This window comes from Pseudophryne corroboree, chromosome 1 (genome assembly GCF_028390025.1).
Source record: "Pseudophryne corroboree isolate aPseCor3 chromosome 1, aPseCor3.hap2, whole genome shotgun sequence".
NCBI classification, from domain to species: Eukaryota; Metazoa; Chordata; class Amphibia; order Anura; family Myobatrachidae; genus Pseudophryne; species Pseudophryne corroboree.
The window spans coordinates 790,354,662-790,370,937 of record NC_086444.1 but is presented as its reverse complement, the minus strand read 5'-3'; the positions used below and the strand labels follow the sequence as shown (position 1 = coordinate 790,370,937).

The window sequence follows — 16,276 nt, the reverse complement described above, 5'->3', positions numbered from 1 at the left end:
TCATTAGAACTTGCACAAAATAACTGATTATAAATATTTAATCCATGGTCGTATTGTATAATAAAATAATTCTGTGCACAATTCATTGTCTAGCTTACATGTTTATGGAAAATGCTTAGTTTCTTTGTGTTGTGCCTAATAATTACATATACTTTTAATGTCATGATGTTACATTTCTTGTTTTCAAATCCAGTATCCTGTTAAAGATGATGGAGTGAAAAGCAAGACTCTGATATAATAGCATTGTGCACACAAATTGCCTAATAATAAGATACGTGTAATAGAACCCATTAGTACATTGATAAATAATTAAAATACAATGATGAGAGATAGGGCATTTTTTAGGCTACTTCCTTGTGTAAATTCCAATTACATAATTAGCACAACAACTATTATGCTGAGACAGGATTTCCATTTACAGAAAAAACTGTTTTGCCCATATTAGAACTCATCAATACAAAATAAGTAATTTAAAGAGTTAAAGACATTTTATGATACCCCTAAGGACAATGTATCAAGCCTTGGAGAGAGAGAAAATATAGTATTTGCCCAAAGTAATCAGCTTATAACTGTCATTTAGAATACTCCATTGTATCTCTCTCTTATGGGAACATTTACTAAGCGGTGATAAGTGCAGAGAAGTGAGCCAGTGGAGAAGTTGACCATGGCAACCAATCAGCACTGAAGTAACAGCTATAATTTGCATACTATAAAATGATAGAGCTGCTGATTGGTTGCCATTGGCAACTTCTCCACTGGCTCACTTCTCCGCTCTTATCACTGCTTAGTAAATGTCCCCATAGTATAAAGTGCTCAGGCAGATGCTCCACTCATCATGCCGGAATATCATTTATGGACAGCTATACAGTACTGTCACAGTGGTTTGTAACATACATACTTTATAAATGGGGCAGCAGTCAGGGGCACCAAGAGTGGGACGGGGGCAGTGACGTGCGATGGGGTGACGCAGGTGAAGCAGAGCCTTTACTGTCATACTTATGTTTGTACCAGAGTTTTGATTGTATAAAGTATATAAAAAATACAAAGAATATGTTTGAAATATCTTCTTTGCATTATTCTAATCATTTTTATAGCTAAAACTCTTGAGTAAAAAGTCTATGGCAGGTGAGGCAGTGCCTCCTCTGACTATCTTTTCCGCACATCTCTGATCAAAACTCACCAAATTTCCAGGAGTTTATACTGCTGCACCTGTGTATAATGCCCAGATGTACCTTTTGGCTCATATTTTGTGTGTAAATCTGGCTCTGGTGCTAGCTAGTGCCTCCTTAGCCTTTTAGCTCACCGCACGTCCCTGGACGGGGAACAAATTAACCAGACCCGGCCTTCTGTAGGGGCCCGGGAGTGCACAGACATAACCATGATCCCCATGATGATGTGATTATGCCCCCTAGTGTGTGTGCCACTGTTTTGCCATAGTAATGTTACAATGAGTGGGAAAAGTCACACCCCTCCAACGTCTGCACAGCCTGTGACCTGTGGTCTCAGTGGCCCTGGCTGCAGTGCTTACACCAAGATCTGTTTCTCTCTGCATGGCAAATAATGGATGAGGACTTCACCCAGGCAATTATAGTGTATGCGCCTCTATATAAAGGGAGGACACAGGAACTTCTGGATATTCGGGCGGATATGGAAGCGTACAAGGAACAACTAGAGGATATGGACAACCGCAATCGTCGGAATAACATCCGAGTCCGCAACATCCCTGAAAATGTATCCCCTGGCTCTCTTCCTGAGTATCTGGAGAGCCTTTTTCTACAACTGACGCCGGATGTCCCTGAAGCCCTTCTCCAGCTAGACCGAGCCCACAGGGCCCTCCGCCCTAGACCGCCTCCAACACAGCCGCCACGAGACGTCATTATACGTTTTCATTATTACGCCACCAAAGAGCGAATCATGCTGGCGGCTAGGGGTCTACCGACTGTGTCTTATGCGGGCTCCCAGTTACAACTGTTTCAAGACCTTGCCCCATCCACCCTCAAAAAGCGCAGGGACCTAGCACATATCACCAAGATCCTCCGAGCCCATTCCATAAAATACAAATGGGGCTTCCCCTTCTCACTGCAAGTAACGCAGAATGGGAAGACTTTCACAGTCAAGACACCAACGCAAGGGGCTGATCTACTTCAAACTTTCGGCATTTTTGAAGACCTCCCTGAATCAACCCAAGACCAGATGTCACCCTCAATCTCAAGCCCACGGGCCCCAGCCCCGGAATGGTCTTCTACTTGAAAGATTTCAGATACTTCAAGTTACTATCCTTGTTAAATGTACATTTAATAATTACTTAATGCTTACACACCGCGGTTCGCCACGTATTCATATAAGTTTTTCAGGCTCGCCGCGTGACCGGCTGGCTGCGGCGCCATGGGCGATGCTCTCCACTTGGCTACACATGAGAACCACATAGTTCTCCAGATATAAGTTTTTGTCTTATTTAATTATTTTTATCTTTATTTCTTTAGTATGAAGGCTTTCATACCTCGGTTTGCCATGTTTACGTATAAGTTTTTCGGGCTCTCCGCGTGGCCGGGTGGCTGCGGCGCCATGGGCGGTGCTGCCCGCTTGGTTACGCGTGAGAGTCAAATAGTTTTTCAATTCTATTTTATTTCTTTATTCTTACGTATATAGCATGTCTTCATGTCTGTATATACTGGTTTGTGATTAACTGGGTGCACATCCGCTATTGATATTATTCACAATTTCATGGTTAGTCTGATGTCGACTTTGACCCAAGACCGGATGTCACCCTTAATCTCAAGCCCAAGGGCCCCGGCCCCGAAGTAGTATTCTATTTGACTGCTCTCAGGCAACCCTTGATACAATCCTTGTTAAACCCGTTATGTACGGAGGGGGCGTGGCCTGGCTAGCATAGAGGAAGGTCGGGTCTCTGCTGAGCTCCGGCTGGCACTGTATCAAAACCCACTTTTTGACCAGATTTGGAGGCCCACCGACAAGGGACTAGTCCCCTAAGCCCCACCACTACACCCACCACCTGGAGGAAGAAGCTGCGGAATCGGGGGGGCCCTGCGTTGCCCCCTGCGGATTGCGGCCTACCTCCACCCCAGAAGCCGGGGCCTCGATTTTGGAGCTGTGCCGGCGTTTCCTGGGACCCGGTTCGGCGACCCTGCAGACTCTCCCACCCACCTGAAAGGCTCTCCCTGGCACTGGGGGACTCACCCACCGGGCGCTGATCCTCGCAGGAGACCAGGGACCGGACGATCGGCGGGAGGTAAGGGCCGAGAAGTGTCTGGCTGGCAGCCGGCGGCCATCTTGCGGTTGGCGCCGCCCGGCCTCTAGACTTTACCTGGCCGATTCCCGACCTCTCCAGGCGCCTGCCCTTCCTCCCCCGTCTCACACAACACTGCAAGCAAGATCTAGCAAGATCTCTTCCCCCGCTGGCGGGGATCGACGACTGGGAGTCCTCCGGTGGACCTAACTCTCACTGATAAGCGGCGGCCATCTTGGGACTGGCAAAGCACCCATCAAACTCCCTGACTGGTGCTGGCTGTAACTAAGGCTCCCTCTTGTGGCGAATACTGGTATAGTCAACTCAGCCACTATACTTATATCTCTATAACCCTGCCTGTTCTCCTATCTCCTGAAGCCAGCACCTACTCCAGAGAAAGGCCGACGGAATAGCTCTAGCGGCTGCGTGCGGCGATTATCATACCCCGCACCCAACACTCAGACCCGCAGCTCCATCCCCCCTCTCCTGCGACCTCAATCAATCACTGGCTCTGTGCCCCTCCTGAGACTGAAGGGATCTCCTCCACCCCTGCCACCCACCTCGAAGCCCCTATACGCTCTCTTGGGAGGTGCCGGCTTGGACCACCCTCAACCTCCGGCTCTCTGCAACCCGCTCCAGCGGCGGCCGCTTGGTGAGTCTCTGGGACCGTGGTCCCTTCTGCCTCCATCCACCTAAACTCCACCGAGGCCTCCACTGGCACCCACCTGGGAGCCGCTTTCACATCACCCTGCGGTCCTCTCCCCCGCCGGGTCCCCGCCCCAGGGCTGCCCCGATCGCCGGCTGGTCCGTGCCCGGGACGCGTCCCTGTGGTCCCCGAGCGGTGGAGATAGTCTCCGGGATCCCCTCTCCTGCGACTTCGGACTCACACTCTCCAGTCCGGGCCGGGGTGCCCTCCCTCTGCTCTCGTGGTCCTCCCTGGGCGGACTCCATCTGCCGGGCTCGGCTGATGACCACACCGTAATGTCTCCTTAAGGCCCCCGAGTCACCTTCCCTGGCCCTGAGCCTCATAGCGGGAGCGCCACCCCCATTCCTCACCCTACTTTCCACCTACCCCCCTACGCCCCCAAGATGACCAGGGGTAACAAAAAATCCCAGGGGTCCGACCTCACACCATTTCTGACCAAAAAAGGCACCCCAGCCACGAACAGGCCTGACAATCCCGGCCCCTCTCAGGCCCCCTCCGAATCGGAGGCCGAAGATGACGATCTCACGCCCCTCACCCGTAAGGACTTCCTCTCCCTCCTTAAGGAGATGCGGGACATTAAGTCCTCAGTCCAAGCTCTACACTCCCTGAAATCCGATATAGCCGATATCGGCTCCAGAACTGACCAACTCGAAAGAAGAGTCGAAGAGGTGGTAACGTTCCAGCAAACAGCAGAGACCGAGTTGCATCAACTCCGTCAGGATGTTGCCCACCTCCGGGAGGAGAACGAGGACCAAGACAATAGAGCAAGGAGAAATAATATGAGGATTCGGGGTATCCCTGAGGAGGTCGAGGCATCTCATCTTGAACTCTACCTTAAACGCCTTTTCGCACACCTATCGCCCGACACCCCCGAGGAACATCTCCTCCTGGACCGAGCCCACCGGGCCTTGCGGCCGCGCTCCCAGGACTCTTCTCAGCCCAGAGATGTCATTCTCCGAATGCACTACTTCACTGCAAAGGAGGCCGTTATGAGGGAGGCCCGACGGCTGGGATCTGTGACTTTCCAAAACACCCCACTCCAGATTTTTCAGGATTTATCCCCGCTAACCTTAGCTAAACGCAGGGACTTCAAACCCATCACTTCCCTGCTCTCCCGTCACAACGTGAAGTACCGTTGGGGTTTCCCTTTCCGGATCTTAGTGTGGCACCAAGGGAAGCTCCTCACAGCTAGAGACCAACCTGAGGCCCAAACACTCCTCTCCAAACTGGGCATCCCCGTTCCTGACCAAGATGTCCACTCTCCACGCCTCCCACCACGGACACAGCGAGATTCACTTCGGTCTCCTCGTTCTGAGTGGTTCACGGTGCCGTCCTCCGGGGCCTCCCAGGCCCCACCTCCAGTGCCCTGAGAACTCTCACCTCTCTACGCTACAGCACCCTACATTGAATTGGGACGATCACTTCTGGTCGTACCCCCCCACCTGAAGTGCTACATTACCTTAGGTTCTTAGTGACCTTACCTCCTGACCCCTCGGTTGCTTCACAATAATATTGTTGTTATCCTCTATTGAAATGTTACATCGTTTGGTAGTTTAAATGTCTAACTGCCCACATATTCAAAAGTTACTCTCTTGATATGTTCCCATGCAGATACTTGACCCACTCTTTCCCCTCCTCCCCCTCCTCCTATTCTCCGCCCCTTGGGGCGGGCGCTCCGGCTATCATCTCTTCCTGTCTTCTCTCCAGCTCTCTCCCTCAGGTACCCCCAGGGGAGGCTTGCCTCCTGTCTTTCCCCGAGCGGCTCGTGACCCGCGATCGGGGCCCCATGCCGCGCCCCCACAGGGCCCCGGGCCCTACCGCTGACCTAGGTGCTTCCCCAACGCCTAGTATTCCTTCCCCTTGTCAGCTTTACCGGTCCTGGCCTCCTCCGCCAGACGACCAACCACCCCCCCACCCCCTCCGGTCCTCTTCCCCTACCACCCCTCCTCTGACCACACTCTCTCTCATTTCATATATCTTCGATCTGTCTCCCCCTCCCCCTTCTCCACCCCCAACCACTCCCGCCCTTTCAAATCCGACCACCTCACTGCTGCCTGCCCATGGGTCTCCGGGTACTCTCCCATAATGTGAAGGGCTTGAACAGCCCTCAAAAGAGAGGCAAGCTATTTACCTCCCTTAAACACCATAGAGGCGATTTGATTTTCCTACAGGAAACTCACTTCGTGCACGAATCTCACCCTACCCTGCAATGTAAACCATTTCCCGTTTCCTTTCATGCCTGCGATCACCTAGCCAAAAAACGTGGAGTAGCGATCTTAATTGCCCGCCACCTGTCTTTTGAACTCCTAGACTCTCATGCTGACAAAGACGGCCGATTCCTTGTCCTAGTGGGTAAACTCAACAATAATATATGCACCCTGGTTAACGTTTACGCCCCTAATCAGCGACAGGAACGGTTTTTTACAAGGATAGATAATCTCCTCACTCGAGTCCGACAGGGCGACCTTATACTTGCAGGTGACTTCAACTCCGTTCTCAATCCACAGCTAGACCGCTCTACCTTTCCCCCTACTCCTTCCCCGTCAGACTCCCTTCGCTCTAGATCCCTCCTCCGACTCATGCGATCCCAACTTCTCTACGACTCCTGGAGGATAAAAGACCCCTCTGCCCGCGACTACACCTTCTACTCTGCCCCGCATAACTCCTACTCCCGCATTGATATGGTCCTGCTCAGTCATGATCTTGCTTTGAACCTCCGCGATGCCCATATCCACCCACTGATCTGGTCCGACCACGCCCCCATCTCCTGCGACCTCGCAGGTCTGGCTTCCCGTCCTCGCCCTATGACATGGCGCCTCAACGATTCCCTCCTACACAACCCTGAGACAAAGTCCCATCTCCAAGACAAAATCTCTGATTATTTCACCTTAAATGACTCCCCCGATATTTCTAGACCCACCCTCTGGCTGGCGCACAAGGCTGTCCTTCGAGGACACCTCATCAGCCTAGCCTCAAAAGCTAAAAAGCAATCCCTTTCCCAATACAACAGGCTCTCCATTAAACTCCATGCACTTGAGACCCAACACAAGGCGTCTTCCGACCAGGCGGTCTTGTCCGAACTTCGCACCATTAAAGCGGAACTCGATCTTCTTCTTACTACACGGGTGGCCAAGCGCCTTAAGTGGCTTCGCCAGTCCTTTTATGAGAAGGGTGACAAGGCGGACAGGATCCTGGCGGCTCGACTCCGCTCCACAAGAGCCAAAACCAACATTGTCACTATCAGAAACTCTCTCAACCAACTTATTCAGGACCCCACAGCCATTAGAGCTGCCTTCCAATCCTACTACACCGACCTATACAACCTTCCGCCCCCTCCACCGGGCTCTTCCCCCCAACCTCGATCCGACCTTATCTCCCACTTTCTCTCTGCTTCTAAACTACCCAGACTACCCCCGGACGCCTTGGACCTTCTCAACGGTGAGATTACGGTGGAAGAAATCACCCAGACTATACTCATGCAAAAAACCGGCAAATCTCCGGGCCCAGATGGGTTCACCGCTCTCTACTACAAGAAATTCTCTGCCCTTCTCTCCCCCCACCTACACTCTCTCTTCAACGGGATTGTCCAAGGCGACCCTTTTCCCCCTGAGATGCTAGAGGCTAGAATTGTGGTGATCCCCAAAGAAGGCAAGGACCCCCTTAATTGCGCAAGCTATCGCCCCATATCCCTCCTGAACCTAGACCTGAAAATCTTCGCTAAGATCCTGGCCAACCGTCTTAACCCATACCTCCCTTCCCTTGTTCACTACGACCAAGTAGGCTTTATCCCGGGCCGCCAGGCAAGAGACAACACCAGACGTGCCATTGACCTTATACATATCTCTAATTCCAGGAGATGCCCCACGATCATGCTTTCCTTAGATGCCGAAAAAGCATTTGACCGGATCTCCTGGGACTTCTTGAGACCCACCTTGGAGGCCTATGGCTTGTCCGGTGGCTTCCTCACCAGCATCCTAGCATTATACTCCACCCCCTCGGCCACCGTCCTTATCAATGGTACCCCATCCGCCCCACTTAGCATCTCCAATGGCACACGTCAGGGCTGCCCCCTCTCCCCCCTAATATTTGCCCTTATTATAGAACCCCTTGCCTCTCAAATTAGAACACATCCAGATATACACGGAATAAAGGTAGGCCCCACAGATCCCAAAATCTCCCTCTTCGCAGATGACATCCTACTCTCCCTGACCCAGCCCCTTATTTCACTCCCAAACCTATTCTCGGTTCTACAAGCCTATAGCCTCATCTCAGGCTACAAGATCAACTACTCCAAATCTGAGGCCATGATGCTACATATCCCCCAACACCAGGCGGAGTCCCTTCGCACCAATTTTAAATTTAAATGGCAACCCTCAAAGATAAAATACCTAGGGATATACCTAACCCCGCGTTACGACTCCCTCTTCCGGGAAAACTTCCCACCCCTTCTTACCAACACACTAGCCGACCTGACCTCTTGGAACAGTCTCTTCATCTCGTGGCTGGGCAGGATCATAGCAGTTAAAATGACCATAATCCCCAAATGGCTCTACCTTTTCCAGACTCTCCCTGTGGCGGTCCCGGCCCCCTTCCTCCGCAATATCCAACGAGCCCTTGTGCGCTTTATTTGGAACCACAGACCTCCCCGCATTGCTGCCAACACCCTGAAAAGAGCAACCTCCATGGGAGGCAGAGGACTTCCCGATGTCAAATTATACTACCTCGCCTCCCACTTATCCCACATTGTCACTTCCTACGCTCCTCCAGGATCGGTTTCTTGGCTGGACATCGAAGCAGCCTTCATTGGCATCCCAGATCTGACCCCCCTATGGGGACTCCCCTCTGCCTCTCGACCCCCAACCTCTAAACTTCTTCCCACCATCAAATTCAACCTCAAAACCTGGGACACCCTCTCTCTGAAGTGGGGTCTCACTACTACACCCTCACCCTTAACCCCCATCTGGCAGAACCCCATGTTTCCCTCCGGACTCTCAGCTACGAGATCCCGGACGTGGATAACTCTGGGCCTTAAATTCCCAATCGACTTTGCCGATCGAGGCCAATGGCTGTCCCTCCCGGACCTCCAGCAGAAAACCCCCTCACAGCCACTCAACCCCTTTCAATTCTTACAAATACGCCACTTTTTAACCTCCCTCCCTTCCACCGCCTTACTCCGTGCCCTTACTCCCTTTGAATCCCTATGTGTCAACTCCCACTCCTCCAAAGGCACAATCTCCCAACTTTACTCTCTCCTACTGGATTTTTCCCTGCCCCTATCCCGGCCCCATGAACTTGCATGGGAACGGGACCTCGGGCCCCCACCTGAAACTCAGGATTGGGAGGACATGAGACTAGGGATTGCTAAAAGCTCTATTGCCACCGCCTTTAAGGAAACGGCCTACAAAGTTTATTACCGCTGGTACTATACCCCCGACCGTCTTAACAAATTTTTCCCGTCCTCCTCTCCAGCCTGCTGGAGGAACTGTGGGGAGAGAGGTACTATGCTCCACATATGGTGGACCTGCCCGGTTATCGTCCCCTTCTGGGATCTGGTCCACTCCCTCCTCAACTCACTTCTAGAATCCCCTGTAATGAAAGACCCTTGGGTCTCCTTACTGTGTTATCCCCCCCCACTCCTCAATAAATTCTCCCAAAAGCTGACCTCACACATTCTAGCCGCAGCTAAATCACTGATCGCCCTCAACTGGAAGAACCCCTTACCACCCTCCCTACTATCCCTCAAAGCTAAAATCTGGCACATCGCCTCAATGGAAAAGATAACCTATTACCTCCACGACCGGGGCCACGTCTTCGAGCGGGTCTGGGCTCCCTGGCTCGCCGCTGAACGTGGTTAGCCGGCTCCCTCCACCTGCTCCAGCTCCTCCCGTAGACCCATGGGCACCCACTTACTTCTCCCTTTGACATTCCTCCTTATCTCATCTCCTATCTTTCTCAATTATCTCTTCCTCCTATTACCCTCTCTGTCCGTGTCTCTTCTCCGTTTCCTCCCCCCCCTATTATGACCGTCCTGTTCTCAAGACTTATATTATGTATGGTTACAAATGTGGTTATTTCCCCCCCCCCCCTGTTTCTCTTCTCCCCCCCCCCCCCCGATTCCCATGTTTGAACTTGATTGTTTTTCCCATACCAATTAACCCTGTTACTCACTGGAAAACTGTGGTCTATTTTGGACACTGGCTATGTTGGCCATATGTCCCTTGTACTCCTAGAATGCCTTCTTTATGTACCTGACCACGCAAAAATAAAGAATTTCAAAAAAAAAAAAACCCGTTATGTACAGTTGCTGAATGCTTTAATCTGCATACTTTACTGCCTTGACATGCTACATAATCACATGTGTTTACTCAGGCCCTCTGCGTGGCCGGCTGGCTGCGGCGCCTTGGGCGGCGCGATCCGCTCGGCTACACGTGAGCGTCAAACTGTTTTCTTATTTAAATGTTTTTTCTTGTCTGTTTTTATGTTTGTTCATATTGGCCCATGATTAGTGTGGCGCTCATGTGTTACGGTTCATAATCTTCTGATAAGACTGATGTTGATCTAGTGTCCGCTACCAATGCATGCTTTATCCTTCTTCCTCATCATGTCTATACCGCTCACACTACTCTTTCTCATTTCAACAATGCGATCCCCATCGCTCCCTTTATTCCCCCCTGTCACTTGGTCGTTCCTATTACAACCTCTCCCTCCCATATGCTCCTGCTTACCCTAATTATCGTTCTGTCACAATGCCACGTCCCCCCCCGAAGGATACGCCAGGATGGCGTTTTTCCTTTTAGTGTTAAACCTGGCCCTTCTACAGGAAAAGGTTCTTCCCCGCTGTACTCTCATACAGTCCCTTTCCCCTTTTCTCTCCGCCTCTATCTCTCCTTTCCCCCTCCCCATCCCCATGGTCGGACGGCTCCCATCCCGCCCCTCTATTTGCGTCACCCACAGTTCTTCCCACCATGACCCTGAAAATTATATCGGTTAATGCTAATGGCCTTAACTCTCCCACTAAACGAGCCATGGCCATCCAATTCTTTAACAGACAAAAGTCTGATGTGGTACTAATTCAGGAGACCCATTTTAAACCCCCACACCCCTCTATGTCCTGCAAACAATTTCCACATGTCTATTATTCAAGCATGCCTAACAAACGAAGGGGAACCGCTATTATGATACGCCGAGGCCTCCCTATAACTGTTCATGATACTATCTCGGACTCCCAGGGCCGTTACGTTATCCTTTCATGTTCCTATAACCAAGCTCCCCTGATTCTGGCCTCCATGTATGCCCCTAATGCGCAGCAGGGTTCTCTGTTTACAGCCTTTTTTGACAACCTATCCCGCCTCCCTTCGGGCACGACTATAATTGGAGGAGACTGCAATGTCACGCTGGATCCACTCCATGACAGATCTCGCCCCGCCTCTACTACCTCTACTCCCGCCAAACTGGGCAAGCGTCTGCAGACACATTTAACACTATATAACCTGTATGACAGCTGGAGGACTTTGTACCCTTCAGCGCAGGGTTTCACTCACTACTCCCCGCCCCACGATCTCTATACCCGCATAGACTATATGTTCGTCGACCGGGACACTACTCGTAAACTCCTCAGTGCCCAGACGCTCCCTATCTCCTGGTCGGGCCACTCCGCTGTTTTGCTCGAGATCTCATCCTCTTCACCCCTCCCCACCAGATTCTGGCGGCTAAACGAATCTCTTCTGCTTAAAAAAAGCACCGTAGCTGATATTGCCACCGCCTTAGCTAACTATTATGCAGAAAATGCGACCCCTGACGTCTCTCCCTCCCTAATATGGGAAGCGCATAAGGCGACCATCCGAGGCCATCTTATCAGCCTTACGGCCGCCCAGAAGAAGACTGAAGCCCAACGGATCCGAGTCTTAGAAACAGAACTTGCCGCCCTGACCCTTCTGCACCAGCGCTACCCCAGAAAGAAAACTTATTCCAAACTCCTAGCAGTTAAAGGTCAGCTATCCCAAATCCTCACCAAAAAGGCAGTCAAGGCACTCTTATGGGCACGCCAAAGGTTCTATGAGAAATCTGATAAAGCTGACACTCTCCTAGCCCAAAAACTAAGAGTGAAACGCACTCAAAATCGCATTGTATCCCTACGCTGTGCGGACGGGTCTGCCACATTTGACTCATCGCGAATGGCCGCCCAATTCCGGGATTATTATACATCCTTGTACAATCTCCCTTCCACTCTTGATGCTGACCCTGATCATGTCTCTAAACTCCGAGACTATCTTTCCACTTGCAAACTCCCTAAACTTTCCGACTCGGATATATCGACACTCAATGCCCCCATCTCCACTGAGGAAATCTCAGTGGCCATTCAGCAGTTACGCCGCACAGCAGCCCCCGGCCCGGATGGCTTCACGGCTTTATATTATAAAAAATTTACTACCTCTTTGCTCCCCATGCTCCAATCTCTGTTTAACGCAATCCTAGATGGAGGCTCATTCGACGCAGCTACCACTAGGGCCAACCTTATCCTCATCCCGAAACCAGACAGGGACCCGATGGAGATGAGGAACTATCGACCCATCTCGCTCTTGAATGTGGACCTAAAGCTTTTCGCCAAAATTTTGGCTAATAGACTGGCTCCATTCTTACCCGCCCTCATTCATCCCGACCAGGTCGGTTTCATTCCCTCCAGACAAGCCGCAGATAATACTAGGCGTCTCATTGACCTCATCCAATTGGCACATGACAAGTCCCTTCCGATGCTGGCCGTGGCTCTCGATGCAGAAAAGGCCTTCGATAGGGTGGCTTGGCCATTCCTACAACAGACACTCCTAAATATGGGCCTACATGGCGCCTTCTATAAAGGCGTTACCTCGCTGTATCAGAACCCCTCAGCCTCTATCTTAATTAATGGCCTTTCCTCCGATCCTCTTCCCATACGCAACGGCACCCGACAGGGCTGTCCCCTTTCCCCCCTACTCTTCGCTCTTATTATGGAACCGTTGGCAGCTAGAATTAGACTAAACCGTAACATAACTGGTATCACGTCAGGAGCTCACAACCACAAAATCGCTCTATATGCCGATGACGTCATCCTCACCCTGACTGACCCACCTGCCTCCCTCCCACATTTGATGGAGGAGATAGCTACGTACAGCAGGTTCTCAAATTACAACATTAACTCAGACAAAACCGAAATACTGGCCCTACATGTCGCGGACCCAGATCTTCGACTCCTACAGGCCGCCTTCCCATGTGCTTGGCGAGCTGATAAGCTCAAATACCTGGGCATCTATTTACTAAGTCCTACTCTGGTCTCTATGCTGCCAACTTTCCCAGACTCTTAACATCTATCAAACACGATATGACAAAGTGGAATAAATACATTCTATCTTGGTTTGGACGGATGACGGCCGTTAAGATGACACTACTGCCCCGTCTGTTATATCTGTGGCAATCTCTCCCCATCCACGTCCCCACCTCAATCCTTAAAAATCTCCAAGCAGACCTCACTAGATTTATCTGGGCAGGGCGAAAGCCCAGAGTAAAGATGCGAATCCTTCAAAAGCATCGTCTAGAAGGGGGTCTAGGAGTTCCTGACCTCCTCAAATACTATAGAGCTGCTCACTTAACCACATGTGTCCTTTGGCACGATAATCCAGGACACAGAATCTGGACGCAACTAGAGGCTACCACACTCCACAGATATTCCTCTTACAGTTTGCTCTGGTGCCGGCCGAATAGCCGTCCCCCAGCTTCCTCGCTGTTGCCCACAGTGAAATTCACCCTTGCCATATGGGACCTTTGCTCACGTCTTTACCGGCTACGCTCTTTTCACCCTCTACTCACCCCTCTGTGGAACAACCCGGCATTCCCGCCAGGGGAGAACCACTTAGCCTTTGATTCCTGGACCAACCATAACTCCCTTTTCCTTCTAGACATCGCCCCGCTACATACGTTCCCCACGTTTGACGACTTACAATCCCGTTTCTCGCTCCCACGCTCAACCTTTTATCAATTCTTGCAGATACGCCACTTTTTTGCCTCTACCTCCGGAACACCACCCGTGGGAGGTAAAACGAGCTTTGAATCCCTCTGCTGTACCTGCCGATCAACTAAAGGCTTACTTTCAACTATATATCAAATCTTATTAGCTCACAACTCGCCCCTGAAGGAACCCCACGAAGTAGCGTGGGAGCGGGAGGTAGGTGAAACCCTGACGACAGATGAGTGGTCTGAGATCAGGCAAGAAATTTCCACGAGCTCCATTGCGGTCCGAATTAAAGAAAATGCCTACAAATTATATTACCGATGGTACCTGGTACCATCGCGTCTCCATTCAATCTACCCCTCCTGCTCGGATAACTGTTGGCGTCAATGTGGCCAGCGTGGAACCCTGCTGCATATTTGGTGGAACTGCCCGCAAATTAAGGGATATTGGACTAGGGTCCATAGACTTATTTTTAAGGTCCTCGGAGTGACGATCCCGATGTCTCCTCTCTACTCCCTGCTCTCTCGCCCAATACCTCACACCCCTCGCCACCAACAAAAGCTAATTAAGCATATTTTAAATACGGCCAAATGCCAAATCGCGGCCAACTGGAAATCTCTGTCACCCCCCACGACCCCTGCTACCATTAACGCTATATGGCAAACCTATAGATTGGAACGTATTACAGCGGTTCTCCGGGACACCCGAGATAATTTTACCAATACGTGGTCACCCTGGACGTCACACTTCGGTGCTGAACCTCCACTAACTACCATATAAGACAAAGGGAACCATCACAATACCCTATCCAAATGAGGATAATCTGACGCACTGCCCAGGCGACTGGGACCGCCCGACCATTCCTCCCTTACCTCCCTTTCCAATCCTCCCTCCCCTCTTCTTTCTTCCCCCTCCTTGTCTCTTTTCTCTTCTACTTCTAATCTTAAGCTTACTCTTTGTTATTCTTTTATAAGCTATAATGCTTCATTAAGAGATATTCCTTCGCCCTTAGTTACGGTACACACCAAATGTATTACACTATCTATTGGCAACTCTCTATACACTAGCATACATGCCTGTTTGATTCTTCACTCTCTCAATGTTGTACATGGATAGATATGCTGTCACTGTTATTTAACAGTTAACTACGATATGTACCGATGTGTGATTCCTGTAATGTATATCTTACGAATATCTTGTTAAAAGTACAAAACTCAATAAAACTTTTTCTCAAAAAAATAAAAAAAAAATAAAGGGAGGACAATTTAATATGGCAGGTTTGTTAAAGATAACAAGTGTAATGATTAGTATGGAATATGACTGGATAACATTGTACTAAATGATCAACATAGATGATATTTAACTACATTAGCTCTTCCCAAATAACTTAATTAATACTACTTACTCTGATCGACTTTGTGAAGCAATACATTTTGAACTCACTATCTCTGGCTAACAATGTGAATATAACAATGGTTTTGCCATCTTCATATGCTGCTGCCCTTTGCTGACCTTGTGACAAGTCTCACAGCAATTTATGTTAATACTCCGTCTTTATTCAGGTAGAAGAATATATTACATTATATATCTCACACTCATTAAACATGTGCACACTCTACTTTCGGAAAAGTATCTCCAGCGCCAGTGCAGAATGTAGATACAGATGAAGGAAAATGGCACTCCAGGAAATAATTAAGCGGCTCAGAATAGTTTTGTGTGTCAAGATTTGACAAGTAATGAAAAACAAAAAAAATATTGTCCTGTACTAATTTAACTGTGTATTACAATTCTTACACATAAATTCTTAGTGCTACAGTAGCTTGGGCAAGTAAGCAAGCTCACCCACCACAAGGCGATCTTTGTCATAGGAAGACCTAACATTGATATGACTGAAACAGAGAAATGTGCTATTTGTGTTATTTATTATTATTATTATTATTTATGTTAAAGCATGCTGAAGCTAAATTAAAGTTAGGGTGGGTACACACCAGAACGATATTGGACCGATTTGCTGTATTGGAACGACAAATCATCTACATCGTCAAGTGTGTACGCACAGTTGCATGCTCCCATTGGTTGTATGTGATATCCTCTGGTTGGCCGTGTTGTACGGTCAACCGAAAGATATTGCATGCAAGCCAGCTCTTTGTAATGAAGGACAGAACAGTGATCATTCCGCCCTCCATTTCATCGGGCAGGTGTGTACGGGCAATTACGGGCAATTAGGCATGGTCCGGGCCAAAGGGATTTCGATCCGACCATTGGCCCAATTGGCCATAGTTCAGGTGTGTACCCAACCTTATGGTGGGAACACATCAGGCCGATATCGGCACAATTTGCA

General features: G+C 49.9%; 1 protein-coding gene across 1 annotated transcript in view; it reads left to right on the top strand.

Annotated features, from left to right (window-relative positions):
* BANK1 (B cell scaffold protein with ankyrin repeats 1) overlaps positions 1–16,276 on the top strand; it is a 1,166,863-nt gene that overhangs the window by 785,808 nt on the left and 364,779 nt on the right. The gene's annotated exons all lie outside the window — the stretch shown is intronic.